Source organism: Oryza sativa, chromosome 1 (genome assembly GCF_034140825.1).
Source record: "Oryza sativa Japonica Group chromosome 1, ASM3414082v1".
Taxonomy (NCBI): domain Eukaryota; kingdom Viridiplantae; phylum Streptophyta; class Magnoliopsida; order Poales; family Poaceae; genus Oryza; species Oryza sativa.
In genome coordinates, this window is record NC_089035.1 from 887,530 (window position 1) to 895,294 (window position 7,765).

Genomic DNA, 7,765 nt, shown 5'->3' on the forward strand with positions numbered 1-7,765 from the left:
GGTCTGTGACCAGTCACAGACCGGTCAGATCAACGGTTAGGTGGCGACTGGCGGTCTGACGCACGCCTCGCCCCGTCCCGTCAAGACGAGAGCCTCTAGGCACTCGTCCCCAGCTGGAGCTAGCGTGATACATCCCAGAGATGGCACGTTAGCCCCGATCGATATATGCCAGGCTTCATCCTAACCATTACAGGCAAGATGTTGTGTGAAGAAGGGCAAACATGCACGTTGCTAAGCTGACACGCGGTGGACAAGAATGACCGATTGGTGACCGGTCTGACACTGCTCATGTCGTCAGCGCACAGCCACGTTCCCACGACGCGCCTGCCCCCGGCAGAAGTGGAGGTAGGTATGTGCCGTCCCATCAGAAGGACGTTCGGAGGGCAACCGTGCAAATCTCCGTCCATTTATTGTCGCGACCGGGAAAATTGCCTTTTCCCGAACGCTAGTGTATTAATCCCCGTCCCAGGAAAAGCCGGGGTACACCACACAAACATGATATAAAAGACACATCTTTATTATATCGATAATATTTACATTATTACAAAGGCACTTAAGGCCTGACAATCAAAAATAAACAGCAGCGGACTAGCGGGCCTACGGCTCCATCTTCACAGGCGCTCAACTGGGGTATAAGCCAGGACTCCACCTAAGACATCTTCTCCAAAGCTTCTCTTACTGAAGAGGGGAAGGATTGAGCAAGAATGAGTACAACCACAGTACTCAGCAAGCCACACCGGCAGATGCATGATTAATGCAAGGGGGGGTACAAGGGAATAATAATAGGGGTTAGGTTTTGCAGTAAACAGCATTTAAAAGTCACTTAGTTGCCCAAAGCCATTTTGTAAAGACGATCCTAGAGCTACACAGTATTATTAAACAAGGCCGTGAACCCTCACGAGCCTGCCTTAACCCAAGGCCTACGATGATTTGGACCGAACTGGCAACCCGACCTGGGTCCCAGCTCGTCCCAAGCCAACCCAGGCCAACCATTCCATATTTTAGTTGTTGAGCAAATTTTAAGAATTAAAACACTGACTTGGGTACATTGCTAGGCTTGCCCATATCCGAGGGCTCGGCTATTCGAATAGATTTACTCTGATCAGAGGTGTACATCTTTACCCACAAGACACATCTTTACTCCGCATTCCATGGCCTTGGAACCCGTCGTAAAGATGTGACATAGTTTCCAACCCATCCTAGCCTTAGACAAGAGTACCGACCCAATCCTGCCTACGGCCGGGATACCCGGGACAGGCAGGCAGAACTGAGCCCCTAGCATTGGGCACCAACCCTCCGCCGTATGACATCTCGACTACCGGGCCGCAGCTCGTGTAGCCTTCATTTGCCCTGGAGAATGTCCATCGACGCCCGACTTCATCCATCTCCAATCCGTGTACTTTTGTTTATGACTAGACTGAGCCACAAACTAAGCCTTACCCATTAGACATGTGGAAGTACGGTAGTGCTTTGCAATAGAGGCCCGAGCTTTAGTCCTTATAGTGGCCGGGGTGCTACTTCCCACATCTGGCATGCACCCAAACCCCACCGAAAACAGGTTTTAGGGGTTTTGAAAGAGGAAGAGAGGTGTGTGTCCAATTCCAACATAAGCCAACAATTCCATAGTGTCCAAATGATATGAGAATTCCCAAAGTCTAAAGTTATAAAACCACCTAAGGTTGCCTAATTATTCAGCGAAGCATCTACCTAAATTTATACTAGTGGAACCATGAATAGAGTACCCACTAGTTGGGGTTTTTATTTTCCTAGGGTGAACAAGGTAATAATAACAATAGCAATAATAATGTCATAACAAAGGTAAATAGGCATGGCTAAATAAAACAGTGGTAACGCGGGAATTTAAACAAAGCGATAATGCAATAATTTAAATCAAAATAATTTTATAAACTGGGATTCAATATGCTCAAGGGTGATGTGACTTGCCTTGCTCGCTTTCCCAAACGACGGCTTCAACTTCCACGAAGAGCGGATCTTCCGAAGCTGCAGCGTCTACACGACCGACGGAAAAGAAAAGGCTTTTACTCTACTAAACTCCACATAACAGCAGAAACAAAGCACAAAAATGGGTTCTTTACTTCTTAAGGAAAAATTAGAGACTTGAACGGTCCAATTCCGAGTTCAAATGGCCAAGATATGGCCATTTGAAGTTTATATGCTCTTTAAATGGATATTTGCGAATTTCTTCATTTAAATTTTAATTAAAAACTCATTTATTGCGTCAGCCGAGGGAGCGGGCGCGCGGACCGGGTCCACGGGAAGTGGGGCCCACGCGTCAGCCCCACGGTCCACGGTGGACCGGGCGCACGCGGCTGGCGGCGGTCGGCGCCGTGGGTCCCGCGCGTCAGCCGCACCCGCGGGCGCGGGCGGATGACGGCCGGGCCCACCTGGCAGCCGCGAGGGCGCGCCCGAAGGCGGCCTCGCCGGCACGGCCGACGGGAGCGGCGCGCCCGCGCCCCGATGGTCACCGCCGGCGACCACCGGCGCGGCGGAGCGGCGCCCGAGAGAGCGGAGAGAAGGGGGGAAAGCGAACGGCGGTCTTCGGCTCACCCCGGGACAACGACGACGACGAGAACGGCGGCCGGAGTGGAGGAAAGCGGCGGCGCGGCTCGGGATGACGATGACGACGGCGCTCCGACGGTCGGCGAGCGAAACGGAGGCGCGGACGAGGTCGACGGCGATGCGGCGATGCCGAGGGAGGTGGCGCCGAGCCGGGAGGAAGACCGGAGCGACGACGGCGGCGAACCAGAGCGGAGGAAGGCGACGGCGCGGTTCGGGATGCCGAGGGCGACGGTGCTCCGGCAGTCGGCGGACGAAGCGGAGCGGCGGACGGGGTCGGCGGCAACACGGCGAAGCGGATGGAGGTGTCGCCGAGTCGGGAGGGAGACCGGAGCGACGTCGGCGGCGAGCCGAAGGTCGACGGCGACGGCGGAGAGAGAGGAGCACGGCGCGAGCACGAATCCGACGGCGAGAGCGAGCGGCGAGCGGCGGAAACGGAAGAGCGAAGCACGGGGAGCAAATATATAGCAACGGGAGGGGGAGAGCGCGGCCGGGGAGAGAGGAAACCGCGCGCGGAGATCTCGGGCGCCATTGAAGACGCCGGCGAACTTCGCGGGGTGAATCCGGACGAATCCGAGGGAGAGAGAGAGGGAAAAGGGGGGGAAACGGGAGAGGGAATCACGGGGGTGATTTTCCCCCTCTTTAATGCGCGCGGGGACGGCGGGAAACGGCGAGATTCGCGGCGGCGGCGGCTCTAGGGCACGGGCTGGCGGCGGCGCGGCGGGAGGAAGGCGATGACAGGTGGGTCCCACCCGTCAGCGAGAGTGGCGGGCGGGCCCGCCTGTCAGCGGCGCGCGCGCGCGGGGGAGCCGATGGGCCGCGGGGAGAGGAGAGAGAGGGAGGGAGAGTTGGGCCGAGCCGGCCCAAGAGAGGAAGGGGGGGGAGAAGACTTTTAGGGTTTTTCTTTTTTATAAACCTTTTCAACTTTGTTTATTTCTTCTCAATTATTATTTGTGCTCTGAAAATTCCACTAAAATTTGAGGGCTCCTTTTAGACCAAGGAGAATTTAACAAAAATTCTCCGGGTCACATTTGAATTTTTCTTGTACGTATTTTAATGTTTGCCAATTTCTTTTCGAATTTTAATTAATTCTATTATTCCTTTTAGAAGATGATTTTTATTTTGGGATGAATTTATCAGGACGTGACAAATCCACCCCCCTTACAAGAATCTCGTCCCCGAGATTCGAGGAGGCTAGCAAGAAGATAGGTTGGGCGGTCTTCTCTTCTTGTCTGACTTCTTCCGTTGCGTCTTGACGAACTTCCAGCAAAACTTTACCACTCGGAACTGCTTGGCTTGACCTCCTGTTGCGGATGGAATCTTCTCTTCACCTGACTTGGACCAGGGTGCACCTTTTGGCTGACTCAGACTAGGTTGCGGTAGTGCAGTGATGCTTCCGTTCCAGAACTTCTCATGATTCATATCTTCGGAGTCAACCTCGGACAAGTTATCAACTTCGTGTCATGCGTCGTAACCTGCTTGTCATTACTAGGATACTATGTTTGTCATCATAAGAATATCATGCTTGTCATTCACTTCTAACTTGCCATCAACTGTCTCATATTAGCTTTCCTGGTCTCCGGGTGATAGCTACTTCTGCTATTTGATGCAAGGGTCAACCACTCTAACTATAAGTTATGCTTCCCAAGAGAACCAATTTATCCCACTTGACATACTTTGACGTCTTCCCAAATAGCTTTACTGCTGGATTTGTTATTGTCTAATCATTATCCCGCCAAATCTGAGGCTTCACTGTTACATGTGATTTTAAACTGACCTCTGCAGACTATCTTCGAACATATCACTTGGTTCATAACTGGGAATAGCTCCCACGAACAAGCAACTCAGATTCACTTTCTTTATGTTCAGTTTACTTTCCGCTATTCTCTTCATGTTGTCATCAGTTAGCACTCAACGTATTCCTTTACACCTTTAACCTTGATGAGTTCTTTCCCGTTGGATCATCTCCCAGGACGTGGCGTTGCCTGGTAACCGGTGCTTGCATTTTTCACTCCGTGTAGCATCTGATACCGAGTGGAAGATTTCACTCTTTGCCTTCATAGAAACACTTTTACCTAGGTCATCTTGCTTACTCAATGACAAGGTGACTGTTGTGGGGGGGGGGGGGCAATTACTATCAGGGGTCTTCCGTGAGCGATGCAGAGCATGTTTCTGTTTATCAATCACCTTTCGGCCCACTTCTTTCATGCTAGAGAACATCTTTGCCAATCTCTTTTTATCAATCTTCTTTCGGCTTATGTCTAACAGGTGGTATTCTTTAATGTGGATTGCGGACGCTTCTGGGGACGATGAGGTCCTTTGGCTTGCTGCCTTTCGGTGAAACCTTGATGTGGTTCGTCAAAAAGCTGTACTGACTACCTTCAGGGAAATACATTGCCTGCTATTTGTATCTATACCACTAGGGTTTAATTGGCGATGATCATCCTTAGTGCTTCCTCGAGATGGGGAGCATCCAAATTGTTCTTCTGCCACATCACCTTTGACCCTTTTCTGATACCTGATCGACTAATTACCAACCATCGACTACTATGTTCTCAAACATTGATGTCTCCTGGATCTTTGTAACTGTTTGCAGGTATATCCGAACTTATCAATGTAGAGGCATGGCAGGTACCCTTATGGGTTTCATCCAACAATCCTTATCTTGATCTGTAAAAGGCGTATCCCAACTCCTATCCTCAACTACTGTCTCGTTGGCTTTTTGACCCAACACAGTTTAATTGGTTTTCTTTTCCATCAACAGGTTGGTTATTAACTCGAGGTTGGAACATAGTTCCTCTGAAATGAGACCCTAGGTCTCCTATGTCAGTAAACAATTATACACATGATCACATATCCGCATCTTTCAAACGAATCCTCATGGAACTTGTCTGTATTACACATTTCTCCCTCATTACATGAATACGAGGCACTACCTTAAACAAAAAGGGACGGTGCTTAACATCGGTACATTGTATTCTCAATATGAATCATCCATAAGCATAGCAAGCTCACTGTTTATAGACATGAATATATTTATGTATTACATGGTTGCTGCAAACTTTCGATTACACCATGATAAGTAGCGGACTGAAAACCACAAACATGGCTGCTCATTTTGATTCTGGAGAGATATAGCTGGCATTGTTCCAGTGACTGCATCCTTGATTGGTTCTGTGATGATGTGATAGGACTGCATAATGCTATCATTCACAGGAGAAAGCGGATGACGGTCTTCTGCTTGGTATCGCCCTCCGGAGGTTGATTGCTCTTGGCTCGGCCTGGAGTAGGTCGGGGAGAGACACAACTTCTTCCATCTACGACAATTCTTCGCTGAGGCTGTCGATGCAGAGAGTGGTTGCTATGGTTTATTGCCGAGTCAGGTGCAGCAGGAGGAGCATTGGTGCATTGTTTCTGCTATGGGTTCTGATTAACACGAGGCCTTACGGGTACGGCGTTTGCTCCAGTGACCACAATACGATTGGAATGTCTGCTTCGTGTAAATTGGCGGTAATGTGGAGGTCGATTTTGCCTTGGTTGGGGACAGTTTTTGGAATAATGCCCTTCTTCACTGCAGTTGTAACAAACAATAACTTTCTTACACTCGGGTTCTTCATCTTGTACTTGATTTCTCAGCTGCTGTATTGGAACTTCCAAAGGTACAACGCAGATACTGGCCCCTGTCTTGTCAGCTGGTGGCTGGGGCTGAAATTGAGCATTGACACCTTGTGGTAGTGCATTCATTGGAATTGGAGCTGTTGCAACGCGGGCTATAGGACTGCTTCGGGATGCATGGATGACAATTCGTTGAGGAGCAAGCTTCTGATTGCAGGGAGTTGCGTGGACTGACGTGCCGGCAGCTATGTTTCTCGGTTTTGGGCACTTGTCGGCGAAATGACCCATTCCTTGACAATTGAAGCAACAGATGTCTTCCCGGACTCGGCATTTTCTTTTCTCATTTCGATTCCTCTGTCCTGGCACTGGAGTTAGGCTGAAACGGTGATCTTGGCGGGGATTTGTGTTGCCTTGATGCTTCTCTCCGTTGGAACTGGCGGGTTGGTTGGCCATCTTCTTTGTCAGCAGAAAACTGAATTGACAATCTTTTGGTACATGATCAGTTCCTTCACAAAAGAAACAAGTGATCCTGCTCGTTGGACACCTGTCGGGTAGATGGTCTTCCTCACAATGAACGCATGTAGAGGCACACGAGCTGGCAACATGACCGATTTCTCCACAACGAGGGCATGCCTTAAGTTCTACTTCATCTTCATCATCTGAGGAGACTTGATCTGAATCTTCACTATCAGACACTCTACCTCCATTAGCTAAAAGATGCTCTGTCAACTGTTGTGCACCTCGGAAGGAATTTCTTCTCTGATGTTTTGTCATTCCTGGTGGAGGCCATTCCGTGCTGGTAATGATCATCTTACGGACTTCATCTTCGGTTCGCATTGGTGCTTTTCTTTTCTGCTGAGGACAGTTCCTTGCGTAGTGCCCTTGCTCATCACACATAAAACAGATGATACTTGCTTCTTTTGGGTCAACATGTGGCATGGCATGAGGGGCCTTCTGGGATGTTGGCGGTGCGCTGACTTGTGGTGTGAGTGCTTGGACTGCCTCCAACTGTACTTGAGGTTGCATCTGACTCGGGTTCAAAATTGGCATCCGATGCTGCTGTAGTATCTCTATAAGCAATTTGTTCTGGTTAATCAGGTGTTGGACCACTGCCACACAACTGGTGTCTGGTGCTTCATTCACTCGGGAGCTTGAGGTACCAATGTCCTGACTTCTGACCTTATTGCCTTTCTCATTGTCAGCCATCTGTTGCAAAGGTTTGGAGAGGGAGAGAGGGAAAACAAAGGGGAGAGACAGATTAGAACTAAGGATAGGACCTTAACAGATCTAAGTCTTTTGCTGTTATGATGTATGTTAGGCTTATTCTGCAAGTTGATTAAGCAAACAACCTAGCATGGTTACATCACAACCCACTGATGCAAACCACGCGCTACACACACAAGCAAGGAACACACGACTAACAACACTACCCTATAGGGTGGCTTAGGTTCTACGACGGGTTCTCCAAGATCTTCACTCCTGCTTCACAGCTGGCTTCACTGCTTCCTTTGCTTCGCTAGCGGATCCTGCAGTCTTCCGGAGCTTCGGCAAACAACTGACGACATCTTCTTCT